The sequence below is a fragment of the Lepisma saccharinum genome, chromosome 23 (genome assembly GCF_977018435.1).
Source record: "Lepisma saccharinum chromosome 23, izLepSacc3.1, whole genome shotgun sequence".
NCBI lineage: Eukaryota > Metazoa > Arthropoda > Insecta > Zygentoma > Lepismatidae > Lepisma > Lepisma saccharinum.
Window position 1 is genome coordinate 30006164 of NC_139251.1, and position 18271 is coordinate 30024434.

At 42.7% G+C, this 18271-nt stretch overlaps 1 protein-coding gene across 1 annotated transcript in view; it reads right to left on the minus strand.

Annotated features, from left to right (window-relative positions):
• twz (BTB/POZ domain-containing protein twz) overlaps positions 1 to 17069 on the minus strand; it is a 132282-nt gene extending 115213 nt beyond the window's left edge. Inside the window, exon 1 of the mRNA XM_083144311.1 lies at positions 16756 to 17069. The gene's annotated coding sequence lies outside the window, so the exon portion shown is untranslated. The remainder of the gene's footprint in view (positions 1 to 16755) is intronic.
• Positions 17070 to 18271: the final 1202 nt, after the last annotated feature.

Below are 18271 nucleotides of genomic sequence, written 5' to 3' on the forward strand. Positions count from 1 at the left end.
CAGGATATCGCCGTCTGCCCTCGTCGAGGAATTCGAAGCAACAGCCCGGGAGTTAGGTCTGGCGGATGGAGAGCGATTGCTTGTGCTGAAAGGCTGGATGCAAGATCGAGCACAGAACAGCCTGGATCAGAATGAAAGACACTTTCATTCGTACTCGGCGTTTAGGGAAGCCTTCCTGACGCTCTTTCCACGCTCTATGCAAGTGAAGGGAAAGATCAAGAAGCTGTTTTTCATGTACGATGGGCAGCAACGCGGTCCAGGAGCCGAAGTTCGTCAGCTTCGAGATGGTCCGCCTTCGCCACGACAGAGACGCCAGTATCGGGGACAGAGACGTCGAGGTGGTCAGACTCGCAGTTCGCCGGGTCACCATGGCAAGAACAACGACAGCAGCTTTTCCAACGGCCGAGTGAACAATGGTTATTATCAACGTCATCCCAACAGTAGACCGGAGAGTCCGCGTTCTGACAACGGACACAGGAGGCGCAGCCCGCCGAGGGTTCAAAGGAGCCCGACGCGAAACGCGAACGGGCCGAATCCCAGCAACACATCTCCACAGCCGGGGCCGTCAGGTCGTCAGCGCCGAAGGGAGGAATGGGATGGCGAAACATGGTTAAGCGACATCGCGCCATTTTAGAAGTATAAAATAACCTTGCGCCATACCCAGAGTGTATAAAATGTATATTTATTATGTAAATTGGAGGTATCATTTATATCATGTGTTTTGTGTTATCGAACTGGTTTACTTTTCTTGTACAGGGTGTTAAAAAATTTGTAGTCAAAATTTCGTGCCCCTGAGTAGTGAAAAATTTTATTCGCCTACAGAATTTTTTGATCGGAAGGAGGGCGATATGTCACGGTATCTAGTGACATGTGAAACGCAGTTCGATATAAATTATTTTTTGTTTATTGATTCATTTTATGCACAAACATGAAAGTGTGAGGTTTGATTTATTTTGTGAATAAACTTGTATCCGAGCCAGACGTCGGGAGTTGGGGACGAGTTTTTCTTGAGTGACAGCCGCCGCCTAGAACATGACATATTTGCACCAACGCGGAGATAAGGAAAGATTATTTTCGCCGCTACCGGGTTTGAGTCGCAGCAGGCGTTCGAACCCATGTTCACGGATGACCAGGAGAACCAGCTGGAGCTCAACTCTGCAAGGATCCAGGACGCGTCGCCGACCGCGCCTTTCAAGACAATGGACAGAGGTCATTTCCATCCCCTGAGAAAACGAAGCCAAGCCACTAGAGCGTCCTGTTCAACGGAAGAATTCGAATCTCTTATATATAGGCAGTACTATGATTCCAGACACAGTTTTTACCCGGATTTCACCGAGAGAGCATCTCCGCGCTACGCTCTCGCGTGATCATTGCTTTGTGTCCGTGAACTTTGTTTCCTTACGTACTGTGAGCAACTTGCAGATAGAGAGTTACCAGTGTGCGCCTTATTTTGGTGAAGATTACGCGGTGATTTGTTTTTGCCAAGCGTGGACTACGTAAGGATGGAGGGCTAAAGAAGATAGAGAAGGGAGGCCGTCGCTTCCCTGACGCCTGCAACGACGCCGAAGCCAGTCAGACGACGCCAAATCCAAACACTGCCCAAAGCCCGAAGGACGCTTTCAGATCGACGTCCCAACCAAAGCCCGAAGGACGTTTCCAGATCGACGTTCCAACCGAAGCTAGTTACCAGAGAAAGAGAGGGAAGGATGATACCAGAACGACGCCCAAACGAAGCCCGGCACCAGAGAGAGATGATTGCAGATCGACGTCCAATTGATGCCCGACACTAGAGATATTCCGAACCGGCGCGTGACCACGTACACCCGACGCTAGTGACAAGAGGAACGCCCGAAGTACTGAGGAGGTGCAAGTACACCATGTCGTCGCAATTATTCCTCGTCGCGATCGACCTCGGAGGACAATTTCGCCACAAAGGAACCGTGTGCAAGTCCCGCGTCCAGGAGAGATGAAGGACCACGCCATGTAGCAGAGTCTGGTACAGTATACTTCAGAGGGTCTCATGTACATGTAAACGTGCGTCGTTAGTATCAACACCGTACAGTTAACGCCGAAGTCTCACTTATTCGCAAAGTTACTCAGGAAACCCCGAATCTAACCCCCGCGTCTGATAATTTTTGGTATTGTTATAAAAAAGGGTAATTTCATGTTCAGATGTTCTAATTTAATTGTCTGCATTCAGCGTTAGAAGCTCCATTTCATTTCTTTAATATTTAGTGTAAATTGTCAAAGTGTGCTCCATTTTTTGTGTAACCGACCGCCCCGTCGCGCCATTTAATTTGTCAATACTTGACTGATGAGTCCTTTTTAATTGTGGAAAGCGTAGTTGTTTTTATTGCAAGGTCGTGCGCATGAAGTAGTATTATTTGTTGCATAGTGGTTTTTGATGTAAATTTTGCTCGCGCCGACGATTGATTAGTGTATTTCCGGCAGCTGGAGCCAATTAAGTTTTTGCATCACTATGTAATTGAGTAGTTGTTCTCGTGGGACGAGAGAGGCTTGTGTGTAATACCCCCGTCCGAGAAACTTGTAATGTCGTGCTTACGACTCGATGCACACGTTCATTCGAACGAAAGATTTAACCACGCCGACCCAATTGTCTTAGTTAACCGCTATCCGAGGGCTGGCACTTAAGTTAATTTAAAAGAGCACAGGAGCTGGCAGACAAATGCCCTAAATTCACATTAAGGTTTAAAATTAAAAGGAATGATATGTTAATGAGATCCATGATTTGTATCCATACTTCACATGTAAAAATACCTCATGTGTGTGAAAGAGAGATAGAATGAATGAGAGAGCGTTTGAGGAGGCTTTGTAAACAGTTGTTGATTGCAATATTATTTTGTTGTTACAATACATATTCACTTTTTACCGTTCGTCAGTGTTGTTATTTGACGTTTTTCAGGTACCAGATTATTATGCTATTAGTGTTTTATGATTGTTCGAATCTACATATCAAAGGTAAACAAAACAGTGTAACATTTCAAGGTATTAATCTCCGCCTCGCAATAGTATGACAATAAACGACCGTCTCAGTACCGAACTTGATAACTGGACCGTGAGTCACGACCGGTTTCCCGTACACATAACGACGTTTGGCCCCGTGCCGGGGTATGATTGACACGTCATTTCGGGGACCGTGAGTGCACTCGTTACAATGTGATCAGCACCATGCTCTGGCCAGCTTTACCCGATACCTTATTAGATGCTGAGTGAACCCAAGAGCTGTTCAATGCAGGGATATCGCTTGAAAACTTCCCACCTGAAATCAACCACCCAGGGAATCGAACCGCGACCTCCAACTTTTCAGTTAGACGCCCCTCTGCGATTCTACTACTGTAACTGACATGTAAGCTTTCATTTCATACCTCTTTTCAAGTATATGATTATACATTTCTATTACAATAAACGTTTAGAATTGTCGACATCATTTTGAACAACCCAATAATTTGTATCCAAGCGTGTTCTCAGAACGACTCGAACCCGGAACCGCTCTTGGCAAAGACATTAGCGCTATTTTGTTGTCTATACGCGACCCGCTTGGTGGAGTAATTATCACAGCGCGCTATGAAGTCGGGAATTTCGGTTCGAATCTCGACCTGGGCATGAATGTTTATGTGAGTGTCCCTTCATCACTCATCTTTATCGTCGCGACTAGCCGAAACTGGCAGAAGGGCGACGCAAATTGTCGCTACGGGGAGCCCAGCAATAATATCATTGTTAATGCTTGTGATACATTTACTGCGTAGACTCGTACCGAAGTAATTTTCTATCTCTCGGTTCAGAATTATGATAATTCTGGAATATCAAGTAGCACAAAGTGTGGCACCAATCCCGCTGCCGTTGACAGACAATACTGTCGCATCAGCATATGTCGTGACTGGAAAAATAACCGAAGCGAGAAATGATAGGCAGAATTGTTTCACAATGTTTTGCCACTTCGCCCGCTTGGCATGGTGAAATTCGTTGATTGCAGCGTGCCAGCGAAGCTATTAGGGAACGCGTGTCTCTGATCTCGGGTAAGGTATCATTGCGTTCATGGTAAAGGTGGTGTTGTTCTTGGTCGTCATGCACCAATTACATTTGGTTCTCCTCTTACCCGACTATCACGTATCAGTTATCAATTCTTCGATTTCTGTGTTCGCAGCGCCAGTTAGAGTTTCGTGCCTCGAGGTGAATATGCCACATTAGAACGATCGTGCCGTTTTGGGTCGAAAGTGGGTTTTGAAAGTAGGGAATCCGATGTTCACAGCTTCTCCTTATTAGGCGGGAAAGAAATTTTGATGACTTTTACTTCGCAGCGCCTTCGATCGAGCAGAATAGGTCCTGGAGTAACTATCTCTATTGGATTAATGGTTGGTTATTCTGTTTCCCAGGCGTCTGACATTCGCGCGAATTTCCCTAGTTCGATACCCAGGAGTTTCACTAAAGTTCTTCTGTGGAAAATGAGGCAATTGGGGATGTGATGTTTGTCCCATTGACGAACTCGCTTAATTTTGTTTGGATGGATTCAAAAATGGACAAAATGGTGGTCATATCTCCTAAGACTCTGTATATCTTTCTTCCTTTTCCCTTTCACGTTTCCTGCCGACCTCCGTGACGGAGTGTTTAGCACAGCGCTCTACAATGCTAGTGGTCCCGGATTTGAATCCCGGTTTGAGCATGGGTGTTCTTTGTGAGTAGTATCTCAATTCATCATATCATCACCCATCACCATCACCCATTCCAATGACCTGGTGGTCACGTCGTCGCCTTGTAATAAAAGGGTCCCGGGTTCGATATCCGATGGAGGCGCATGGTGGTTTGGATTCCGCTGTAAACTGTAGGTCCAGTCCCGATTAGCCTGTTTGTGCATAAAGAGGACTTAAAACAAGAATTCAAATTCCGTCAATTTTTCCATTCTCTATATTTCTTTATCTATCGCGCCCTCTCTGTCTCTGATCTAGCCTTTCTTTCGTTTATGTGTTCATCTCCGTCTCTTTATTCCTATTCTTCCACTGCTTTCTCTCTCTTTCGCTCTTCTTCCCTTCGCTTCTCGAGTTCTGTATCACTTTATTTCTTTCTTTACCCCTCTTTCTTCTCTTCCCATTTTCTCTTTCTTTCGTTGCATCTCGTTTTTCTACATCTTTATTCTTCCCTCTCTTTTTTGTTCCACACTTTCCCTCTATTTTTCATTTTTCTTTCTCTTTTCTTTGCCTGTTTCTGTATCTCAATTCCTCTCAGCCTTCTCCCTTTTCCCCTTATTTTCTTCCTATTTCTGTTTCTCTTGCTCTTTCTATCCTTCCTTGTCTTTCTGATTTTGTTTCTCTAGCTCTTTCTTCTTCTCTTCCTATTTATCTCTAAGTTCTCTTTGACTTTCTTCCTGTGTACCGCTATTTCTACCTCTTCTCTTGGATTTTATTCCTTTCTGTGATTCTCGCTCCACTACAAATGATGCTGAAAATGTCTTATGTAGTCTATAGAGTATGCAGCTAAAATTATTTCAATTATTAATACGGCATGAGCTAGAGCCCAGCCCTACCCCCAACCACCAACGCCTCTGGTTACATACAACAGGAAACGACAAAGTTTTTCCTAAGGAACGCTCTACATAACACAACAAACTGGAAAAGGCATTCTTCTCCATCTCGGTCCCCCCCCCCCCCCCGAAGGAGTTCAATTCCTTTCTCCGTGTACTTAATTCATCCCGCATTGTTACACGCACTGAACATCTAGTTCACCGACATCCTATCTCCCTCGCCGGCCAAGCGGCAGTTTGTATTGTGTTTGACGGGGCGGAACGATCCGACTACAAGGAACAACTTCTGTACTTGGTTCTCCGACACCGAATTATCAGTTAAGCGATAACGATCTGCCTGTTTGTGGCCTGCTCCAGCTCTGTAATGGAGGCTATGCATGTAATAAGATATGCCGACTTGTTTCTTTAGATTCCCGTTACCGAGCATTTGATTCAGAGAGAGAGAGAGAGTCCTGATTGAAATCGTGAGCATGAAACTGGAGGTGTGAGTTTTCCTATGTATACATTGAGACGAAGTGCCTGCGACTGTCTTTCTGCTATTACGAAGGCAGTGTCCGTCTTTTTGTGTCAACTTGCTCACTCAGAAACTGAAGATTATGCCGAAACGACAATGGCCTGCACAGAAATTTCGATGATTTGGTATATTTCGCTTTCCTGCTACTTTTGGCTAATCACAACGACGAGGACGAGTGATTATATGATGAAATTGATGAAGGGACACTCACAAAGAACTCGACAGGAGAATTTTCGTAAAGGTGGCTCTAACTTGCCATAGTTTCCTGGATTTGACGGCTTTTTTAGTAATGTTGAATCAATGATGAGGGAACGTTATTTACATGACATTTGGTCTCTAATGATACTTGTTGTAACTACATTTTTGGGGCCTTTCCGATGGTAACGTCGTCTTGTAAGAAAGGGGTTCCTGGTTCGATACCCGGTGGAGGTACATAATGGTTCGGATCCCACTTTACTGTAGGACCAGTCTCGATTAAGTGGACTAAAACAAAAACTCAAACTTAACGTCTACATCTTTGTTTCTGTCCTTATGTCTTACCTCTCCATTTTTTCGATCCTTAAGTCTTTGTCTCTCTCCATTTCTGTATCTATCCCTCCAGCCTTTTTACCTTTGTCTCTCTCATCTCTAATTCTGTATCTATTCTTCCAGCCATTTTACCTTTGTCTCTCTGTATCTCTAATTCTGTATCTATCCCTCCAGCCTTTTTACCTTTGTCTCTCTCTATCTTTAATTCTGTATCTATTCTTCCAGCCTTTTTACCTTTGTCTCTCTCTATCTCTAATTCTGTATCTATCCCTCCAGCCTTTTTACCTTTGTCTCTCTCTATCTCTAATTCTGTATCTATTCTTCAAGCCTTTTTTACCTTTGTCTCTCTCTATCTCTATTTCTTTATCTATTCTTCCAGCCTTTTTAACTTTGTATCTCACTATCTCTAATTCTGTATCTATTCTTCCAGCCTTTTTTACCTTTGTCTCTCTCTATCTCTAATTCTGTATCTATTCTTCCAGCCTTTTTACCTTTGTCTCTCTCTATCTCTATTTCTTTATCTATTCTTCCAGCCGTTTTAACTTTGTCTCTCTCTATCTCTAATTCTGTATCTATTCTTCAAGCCTTTTTTACCTTTGTCTCTCTATATCTCTAATTCTGTATCTATTCTTCAAGCCTTTTTTACCTTTGTCTCTCTCTATCTCTATTTCTTTATCTATTCTTCCAGCCTTTTTAACTTTGTCTCTCTCTATCTCTAATTCTGTATCTATTCTTCCAGCCTTTTTTACCTTTGTCTCTCTCTATCTCTAATTGTGTATCTATCCCTCCAGCCTTTTTACCTTTGTCTCTCTCTATCTTTAATTCTGTATCTATTCTTCCAGCCTTTTTACCTTTGTCTCTCTCCATCTCTAATTCTGTATCTATTCTTCCACCCTTTTTTACCTTTGTCTCTCTATCTCTAATTCTGTATCTATTCTTCCAGCCTTTTTAGCTTTGTCTTTCTCATATCTATTTCTGCATCTATTGTTCCAGCCTTTTTACCTTTGTCTCTATCTCTATTTCTGTATCTATTCTTCCAGCCTTTTTAGCTTTGTCTTTCTCTATATCTATTTCTGCATCTATTGTTCCAGCCTTTTTTACCTTTGTCTCTCTCTATCTCTATTTTTGTACATATTCTTCCAGCCTTTTAAACTTTGTCTCTCTCTATCTATTTCTTTATCTATTCTTCCAGCCTTTTAATCTTTCTCTCTCTATCTCTATTTCTGTATCTATTGTTCCAGCCATTTTACCTTTGTCTCTCTCTATCTCTATTTCTGTATCTATTGTTCAAGCCTTTTTACCTTTTGTCTCTCTCTATTTCTGTTCTGTATCTATTGTTCCAGCCTTTTTACCTTTATCTCTCTCTCTCTCTATTTCTGTTCTGTATCTATTCTTCCAGCCTTTTTACCTTACTTTCGCTCTGTCTTCGGCGTGTGTACCTTCTAGCTGTAGTGGAATATTCGTGTTAAGAACTTTACTGGTGCTTGACAATTTGTCATGTATACCTATTTTAAGAGGGCTAAGATAGTTTTACAAATGGGCTAGAGTCCTCCTAGCGACGCCCCATGCAAGGTTCAGGATTTCCAGGAGGCCTTTTTTTGTTCAATAGTAATTGTTCCCTTATCTAATCATTATTCATTCCTTATCGTATTACTCTAAGTATTTATTGATAGATTTGGTTTATTTTACTTCGTTTTTCTTCCACTTTTGGCTAATCGCGAAGATGAGTGAGTGATAACATTGATAATTGGACACTCACAAAGAACATTCGATCCCGGCGTCGTAGTGCGCTGCGATAACCATTCCGCCACGGAGGTTGACATTAACCTAAGGAGTCAATACAGTTATTTAACAAAATTGCTAAAAATTCTGGCAACACTGAAATTAACTATTTCTCTAATCACGTCTGAGTTTCGTACCAACCCTTTCAATGGCAGTCGCCCATGTTGCTCGAGGATTAAGGATTTCCACCAAACCTCGCGCTTAAAAAAAATGTGTTTGTCCTCGTCCAAATATCCTCCAGTGATGTGTGTGGGCACATATGACGGGAGATTTTTGATTGGCATGCACGAGAACTTGCCGACTTGCGTGTTTCGTCCGTATATGAATATATCATATGCATGCACCAACAGAAAACGAATCGCAGGTGTAAAAGTTGTTTACTTCCGCCACGTTCCCGCTTAAACGCACGCTGGATGCGAGTTGCGTAGATGACGTGGCAGCTAGGCTCCTCCCACACGCCGCTTTTCATTCCTGCGCGCATGCGTACAATGCGTTCTGCGCATCACCGTATCCTTTCAGCTGTGGGCTACAAAATCTAGACTCGCTGACTTAGATTCGCAGCAAATATCCAATGAAATAATCGAGTTTAGATTTGCAGAAACAATGCATACGAAAAGGAACACGAAAGGTTACGCTTTCTACATTTCTACTTATTGTTGCCTGAAAACTTGCTTTTATGAGAGCTTGCTATAAAGAACGCAGTTGAGACACTTAACTGTCTGTGCTACGTGAAAAAGAGCGACACTTGAACCATGAAACAGAACGACAAGTATGTCGTTAAACATAAGTATAGTCATATTTGATACAGGCGTAACTTGGAGGGGAACAAAGGGACACCCGCCCTCAATTTTTCAGGTTTATTAAAACTTACAAGTTAAGAGTATTTTCGTTAACCTACTGAGATCATGTTCTGCCTCTCGAAAATCAGGCTGCTAACTTTTATTGTGATAAAGTTACAGAAATGCTAAATTTTGAAAATACGATTGTTTTTCAATTTTAAGTGCTAAATAATAATTTCTCTATGTAGCAGCAATTATTTACGTCATTGATACACACGGAAAACCAAATGCATCAAATCTATTTGATGCACCAAAGACGTATCAAATGATGCACTAAAATGTGTTTTCTTGGCCTTTGCCAAGGTTCAGGTATGCAGTCTGATGCATTTTTGCATATAATTCGTACAAGTAACGCCAAAGTTCATCATATGTGGTAAGGGGGTAAGCTTTCCATGTCGAGCTGTACTTGATTGGTGCGTGTTTTCACGCACGTTCCTACATCTTTTCCACTTGATTTTGTGAGATTTTTGTTACTTAGCGTCGCTTTTCTGCTTATTTTGGCTAATCGCGACGACTTGATGAAGGACACTCGCAAGGAACACATACAGTATGTCCAGGTCGAGATTCGAACCCGAGATACCTGGCGTCGTAGCGCGCTGTGCTAACCACTTCACCACTGAGGTCAACCCTGCATCTTTCTCGATGATGCACTTAAACATTCGGTTTAAGCTACAGACTTTGTGCATTTCGCGTAACAATTCAAGTGCAAGCGGAAGTTAACAAGTAGGACGATGCCTAGCTATTTTAGAAAACAAAACGTTTTCTTCCGCAGGTAAAGCGAAAGAGAAGCTGTCCAGAGTTCCTCTTCTTAGCCACCCCTCCCCGCTTTTCCCCTTCCCTCCCCAGAACACTAAAGATTGCGTAAAAAGATCTAGTTCGCATGCTCTGAAGACATGCAACATTGTCACGCACAGCGATGCGTTTTAGTTTCCCGCTCCTCCGCATGCGATGAGCAGGCAACATGGGTCTTCTTGCAGAAGGCGTTGTAAAATTATGAGCAATTACCATCCCACCCCTTACCAATTTGTCATTTTTTTTAAGGAATTAAACTTACTCTGCAAAATCTTAGTAACTCACTCGTCACGTCTCGTCTAGTGTCTCGTTCTTCGTCTCGTCTCTGTAAATAAATATCCGTCTCGTCTCGGATGACGAAATGTAAAGTGTAAACCACATACAGAGCATATCACCACAATGTTTTGAGCAGATAAGAGTTATTAGCCAAAAGTGGCATAAAAGCGAAGTAAAATAAACCAAATCAATCATACGTTTGAGGTAGTAACGTGGTCTCAAGTTCTCATCGTGATGAATGATAACTAGGGGTCGTAAGTTGAAGACCTATAAATTGCCAAAAAAAGATCTAAAAATATAAAGAAGGACCTAAAAACTGAAAAAAGAACTTATAAATGTGATCCAAATTAATTAATAGCTTCAGTTTTAATTAGGCTACACATTTAATGAATAAAAAAATTACAAAATTCCTGTGGTATGGAACACACAGTGCGAGAAACATATATAAATGAATGTCTTTCAGACATTATATATTTTTTAGATTAACATAATTTGAAAAATCATATTTGGCCTAACCAAATATATTTCTTTCTTTCTTTTATTTCTTTACTACAGAAAGGATGTTTAAGAGGTGATGAACTGATGATGATTCCAATTCAGAATTGGCAGTAAAAACGTAGTCGAAAGAAGGTGAAGTTGCAAAAAAAAGCCGTTAAGACCTAAAAAATAACCAATAAGACAAAAAAACGCCGAAAAAGGCAAAAAACGCCAAATAAACCCCACCTTTTTGTGGCCTACAATGACCCAAAATGAACATATATTATGTTGGGCCTCGTCTTCGGACACTAGGAAAAAAAAGGATTTTTCCTCAACTTCCGAGCACTGATGATAACTAACTAACTCCGTGGCCCAACAGCCCTCGAAGGGCCAGGGCCTGCCAGAGGGGCTTTTCACTGGGTAACGCGTGGCGAGCGCATCGGATCCCATCGCCACTGTTTTGTGGCTTTTTTCTTCTTTTGTCCTCATGATGCTGGGCCAACGCCGAAATTTTGGGTGCTCCCACATGGAATCGAACCCGGGATCGCTCGCACTAGAGGCTAGAGTGTTAACCACTTGGCTACGTGGGCGCGAGGATGAATAATGATATGATGAAATTGATGAAGGGACACTCGGAAAGAACACCCATGTCGAGGGCGAGATTCGTGACATCGTAACGCGTTGTGCTAACCACTCCTCCACGGAGGTCGGCGGAAGAGAATGGAAAGAAAGAGAGAAAGAAAGAAACTAAGTGAAATAAAAGTGAAACAGGCAGAAACACGGAAAAAGAGAGAAAGGGGAAAAATCCGGAGGATAAGAAAAAGGGAGAAGAAGAGTGAAGAAAGAAACGGAAGATAGAGAATTTGAGTAGAGAAGAGAACGTGACAGAAAAACTGGAGAAAATATCAGGAAAGAGACAGGACGAAAGAGGAAAAAGCTCAGCAGTTTGAAAGACGACATCGATCAGAGAAACAATGTGAGATAAAAGACACCAATAAAGGAGAGAAGGGAAGATTATCTGAAGAGAAGGAGCGACCCTTCTTGACTCTCAAAGGCGTCATGGAGATACAACAACTAACATGGAAGTAATACATGGTCGGGAAATTACACTCAAACATTTATGGGATACGGTTTCTCCCCTTTGGTGCGAAATTATCACCCCTTTTTTCCCACGCGACGTTCTCGAATTTCCCTCTCTCCCTCGGTAAAACACTGCTCATGCATCTGTCCCCTCCTCCCCTCTTCGTCCCATGTCCCCAAAAAACCGTGATGTACAAATGACCCTTTGGCATTGTGAGAGGTGACAGTATTCACACACACGCCATGCTGTCGATTACGTTGTGTGGTCTGTTCGCCAACCCCCGTGCACGCACCCTGGGGCGGTCACCTTCGCATGCTGCGTTTCGATAGCCTGTCTCCGCATAGCAAAACCAGCCGATGAGAAGGGGTGGTTTTCAGTAAATGTACAATGAAATAACCAACCCCCTTTCCTAACATTCCCTCCCCATGTAATGAATATACGTTCAGTCTGTCTCCTCACACATTATTGAGGAAAACTGGAATATAATATTGTGTTGTTGTTGTTTTAAGTCCACTTTATGCACAGATAGGATATTCGAGACTGGGCCTACAGTTTAAAGTGGGTTCCAAGCCACTGTGCAATGTGCCTGCACCGTGTATTGCACCCGCAACCCCTTGATAACAAGGTATTGTGTTGATATTGACGTCAATTTTCTACCTCTTTTGACCAACCACGACGGTGAATTATTTTTAGGAACACTCATGTCCATGCCGGGACTCAAACTCGTATCCTTCGGCGGCTAGAGTTCAACGCCGAGGTGTAACCTATTCTCCATCCACTGTAAGAACGAAGTTGGTGGAAACAAAACCACGTGAGTACCGAGAAATAGTTTACTTCATATCTTGTTAGTTCCTCTCTAATTTTGCCCAGGGTACAGGGTGTCCACAAATTATCCTTACAATTTTGCACATTAACTTTGCCCCACTGACGTACCAGGCTGCGTATTATGAAAAATTGGTCCCAGCAAGAGAAAGCGCAGTTCGTCGCTTGGTTTATCGAAACAAAATCTGATACGCAAATGCAGCGACATTTCCGGACTTTGTATGGGAAAATCCTGCCAATGGTACCAGAAATATTCTCTCCAACCCCAAGAAATGTCGCTGCCTTTGCGTTTCGATGAACCAAGCGACGAACAGCGCTTTCTCTTGCGGAAACCACTTTTTCATAATGCACAGTGAGGCACCTGAAACAAACAACGTCATTGTCAAATAAAGTTTTGATATTTACAGTATATTATACAGCAAATACCATGAACCTACGCCATATAGGCTGTTCGTAATTAATGTGCAAATTTTAAAGATAATTTGTGAACAGTCCTGTATATTGGTCGTTGCTGTGCAGCTACTAATATAAGGTTCCACAACTTGACTGCTAGATAGCAGCTAGGTGATGTGGCTTCATTACAATTCCTGCACAACTGTCATTGAACAATGGTGATTTCTGAAAAGCCACGAGTGTTTTGTTTACATCGAATTCATTTTCAAAGCGGGCAGAGAGTAACTAATTTATACACCGTAAGCCATCTTGATCAGAGAGTCTGTCTGGCTGTGAATAATATATGTAGCGAAAGGAGATCTCAGAAACTACGAGGTCTGACATGTAACCCCGTTGCGATATCACTCATCGACAGGAACGCAGGACCTACAGTTTAGAGATTGAACCCGGGACTCCTTTGATTACAGGACGACAGCGTTATCCAGTATGCTATCGGAAAACTGAGAAAGCGGATTTTAGCTCAACGAACTACTACAAATCGTAAGTAATGCATGGATGTGACACTGTGTTTTCCTCATTGCATCTTCATCGTTACGATTGAAGTGGCAGAAAAGCAACGTATTTAACCAATTTGAAATACTAAACTATACCTAACTCCATGCCCTGTCGAGCGGCTATTTCATTGAGTGACGCTCATGGACGTCCACACGATCTTTTCCAGGGAGGGGAAAAGGAGGCATATTTCCCCCCATAATAGTGATGCCCCTTAAAAGAACACTGCTTCAGACTGAAATTATCATCTTCCCTTCAACGCCCTGTGACTGAAATAAAATTATGTGTGAAATATATATATATTTTAGGTGAACATTAATTTTCCAGGGGGGCGTGGCCTTCTTGCCCCCACCCCTTCCGGACGTCCATGGTGACGCGTGATCAACGCATCGAGTCCCATCGCCGCTGCTTTCTGGCCGTAGAGATTGGGGCACGCTACTTCTTTTCAAGTAGCTGGGTCAAAATATAATTTTGGGGGACCTCCCACCGGGAAGCGAACCCGGAACCGTTCGCATGAAATGCGAGAATGCTAAAACTATTTGACCAAAACCTAAATTTGAAATAGATGCTGAAATCTGAGAAAGACTTTTGCGTCGACTTGATAGCCCACTGATCCATAACAGCAATATAGCAAGGGTCTCGGGTCTTGCTCTCCCCCTTACCCCCTCCCCTCACCGGGCCGACCTCCGTGGCGCAGTGTTGCCACATGAAGGGAAATTTCCCTTTTGAAGGGAAATTCGGACCGAAATTTTAGCCAAAAGGGAAAAGGGAATTTGGATTAAAAATACCACAATTTCAGGGAAATTTTAAGACATCTGAGTACATTATTACAGTTTATGTTAAGTTCCAGTTTCATATCCACGTTTTCATTTTTCTGTTATTTTTCCTGCTCCCTTAAATATAGCCTGTATCTAATTATATTTCTGTTAAGTACATCGCTTTTCTGCACCTTCGGATTATAGTAACGATGAGGATTAACAAATAAATGTTTTTCTCACCAGGATCCAAACCTGGGACATCTGACCAGGAAGCGATGAATGTGACATGTGAAAAATTTAACATTTTTTATTCACACGTACATGGACCAACGGAAACACCACTACCACTGCTTCCACCACCAAAATTAATAATCATAATAATTATAGCTACTGGTAGTACCACTACTAGTACTTGTGGAGGGAAAAATTGGTCCAAAAAGGGAAATTTCGCCCCTTGGAAAGGGAAATTGTGCCCTCATGGCAACACTGCCGTGGCGGTGTGGGTACCCCTGGTTCGAATCTCGGCCTTGGCATTGGAGTTCTTTGTGAGCCATCACAACATTACTCATCTTCGCGATTACCAAAACAGGCAGAAACGCGACGTAAAATAAAGAAAATCAATCAAGCAAGCACGACCTCCTCCCTTCTAACTTTTACTTGAACCAAATATTAGATCGGAAAGGGGGGGGGGAGGCATGTAACTGTGAGTGGGGGTATATCAAGCTCCATCCCCTTTTTTACGTAATTCTCAATCTACCCATCTTTCAAGGCCTCCTCCACAAAGATGAGTGAGGTTTTAGAATATCTGATAATCCCATCCTTTCTCAGGCATATTACTGGAAACAATATTGCCTAATATTCCATCAGTACAATAACACTTGTATTTTATTTTCACATGAAAAGCGTGCATTACACAATCGCCTGTCAGATTATCGAGCTCGGGATTGTGAATTTTTCGTTATACTAACCGACTGACCAATATAAGACGATATAACAGCACTACACCACGACGCTGGTTATCTAGAGATGCTTTTTCTACCTCTTCAGCTTCATTTTCGCGATGGCTATGAACGATGATTAGATCAGGGGTGTCCAAACTTTTTTTGTATTCCGGCCCAACTTCAGCAATTTGTCGCGGGTCATATTACATTTTGTTTACGCTAAGATAATCGCTCAAAATAAAATTGTAGGTTTTATCATACTAGGGCGGGCTATGGATAGAACTTTGGTGGGTCGGCTGTGGTCCGCGATTCGTAGTTTGGGCAGCCCTGAAACGCCAATGCTCCGGTCAAGACTCGAACCGAAAGAACCTCGCAAGTTAAATACTCAAAGAGCTCTTCTTCTTCGTAGTGCCGTGAGCCTTCTTTATCGAAAATATTTTGACAACGGCGATTGACTTACGCGCGAAAATTAGCCTAAATGTTTTACAAGGATTTCACAATCCTCAACTTTTTCAAAATTTGGAATATGACAATGTTTTCTCGCTGTCCAGGAATTTTTAAGGAGTGGAGCGACTATATCTTATTTTTTAAAGTATCAGTCTACTATTTTGCAACTTTTTTTGCATTTGACATTTTCTGTTCCCCACCCCCGCTTAGGCAGGCCACTGCTTGTAATGAAAGGATCTTGGGTTTCATTTTCAGATCACGTTGTAATTCCACGTTTGGTCGGCACTAATTTCAATTCGCAAATTTCGATATGAACACACATGTTTCACTGAACCTTCCGAAGTAAGATAGCCCTCTTTTGTACGTTAGATTTGAATTTTGTGATTTAGCGTTACTTTTCTGCCACTTTTGATTCATCGCGACGATGAGAATGAGTGATGATGAAATTGATGAAGAGACACTCACAAAGAACACGCATGTCCAGGCCGAGATTCGAATCCATTACACCTGGTGTCGTGGCGCGCTGTGCTAACCACTCCGTCTTGGTCTGCTCCTCTTGTACGTAAAGTATCCTGAGTTCGTTTTCGTTCCCATCACCATAAACATGTAGTTTGCACACTTTGTATCTCGTAAGACACTCTGAGTCATACTGCAGTATGTAGATATCAAGCAGCGATTTATCTGTACTGCCCCAAAATTTCCTAAACACCCCGTGAAAGGTCCTCGTTGAACCTTGTCCCTGCCTCCAAAATACGAACTCACATTTCACAGACGGAAAATTCTGATTAAAAATCGCTGATTGTACTTCTTATAAGTTGATTCAAATGATGTCAGGTTTCATAACAGTCATTTCACCTCAGTTTTGTCATCAAATAATACAAAAATACTGACATCGACAACATTTGCACGCGATTTGAAATCGCACAAAAACAGACGGTTGCTCAGACGCGAAACAGTTGACACTCGCAAAGCAAAACACACTACAATAGATGAAGAAACTGAGTTTCGTAAACTTACCTTTTATTGCACGTGGACTCCAGTTTGACCAGTATTTTCTTCTTGGTGTGGGAAGGAATTCTGAACAGCTGGTGACAGTTGACACGGATATTTTTGGCGACAAAGGACAACAGACTTCACAACAGCGCGTGCTAAAACTACAGTCACAACAACAATATCAATTTTCCCGTGCAGATAGAACGTAAACTGAAACACGCTCTACACCAACGTGTCTTTTTTTTCGCTTCCACTTTTTTCTGTCACTTCTTCCGCTTTCTCGCGTGTCCGTTTTCCTATTTCCCTCTCTCTCCGGCTCACGCTTCCATCTTCGTGGAGTGCCTGGCTCAGACTAGATGTAATGCAGCCAGCCGCGTTTCGTTCGAGGCAAACTTTGGGTTAATAATGCCTTGAGGTGATATCCAGCATTCTCCGTCATCAAAGTTGGGAGGGTTTTGGCGCAGCTCGTGTCGGTTCGGTTCGTCTCGGCCCGTGTCGGACCGGTTAGGCCTGGCCTCGGGCGGCTGCCGCCAAGCAAGGCAGGCTTCAGTCCGCCCTCGCCCCTCGAAAACCTTCCCCTCCCCTCTCCCTCCTCCCCGCGCTGTTCTCGCCATCCTCCGTTCGCATTGAGATCTGCATTAGCCAGCTTTGGCCCGAGGCGAGCCTCCAACCATCTACGCCCCTGTAGTTTCTCCATTGCGCTTGGCACGGCTCAACACGGTACTGTCCTCAGCAGGATTGCCAACCCAAGGATTTACCCTCCAGAATTGTTTTTTGGCCCCGATTACGAGAAACTGATCTCTTGTCTCATCAACACAATTGGACTTGTACCAGTGGCGTATATTGAGTCCAAGATCTGGGCAATCTCACTATGTCACGTGATCCTAGGCTATGAATACAAAAAAATACCAACTCGTAAGAAATCAGGTTGCCAACTCATAAGAAATCAGGTTGGCAACTCATAAGAAATCAGGCTGGCAACTCATAAGAAATCAGGTTGCCAACTCATAAGACATCAGGGTTGCCAACTCATAAGACATGAGGTTGCCAACTCATAAGACATGAGGTTGCCAACTCATAAGACATCAGGTTGCCAACTCATAAGAAATTAGGTTGCCAACTCATAGAAAATCAGGTTACCAACTAATAAGAAATCAGGTTGCCAATTCATAGGGAATCAGGTTACAAACTCCAGAATCAGCATCATCATCCCACTGATATGAATAATATTATTTACAATTTCTGATGGATTTTTCTCCTGTATTTTATTCTCTAGATTTCAGGCTTCGAAGATAGCCTAGCTAGCCTAGAATATACGCTCCTGGCTTGTACAGTGTGTTCCAAAATTGATCAACCCCAACTTTGATCGGAATTAGATCTCTCCATTATTTCACAATTTGATGCAGTTCACACTAAATTTTATTCGTAACTTTACACCCATTTTCTGGATCTTCAGTGCTAATCTCCCACATCTCTTTGTCTCCCTCTCCCTCTGAGAAATATAGAGAAGGGAGAGAGAGAGAGAGAGAGAAGACAGAAA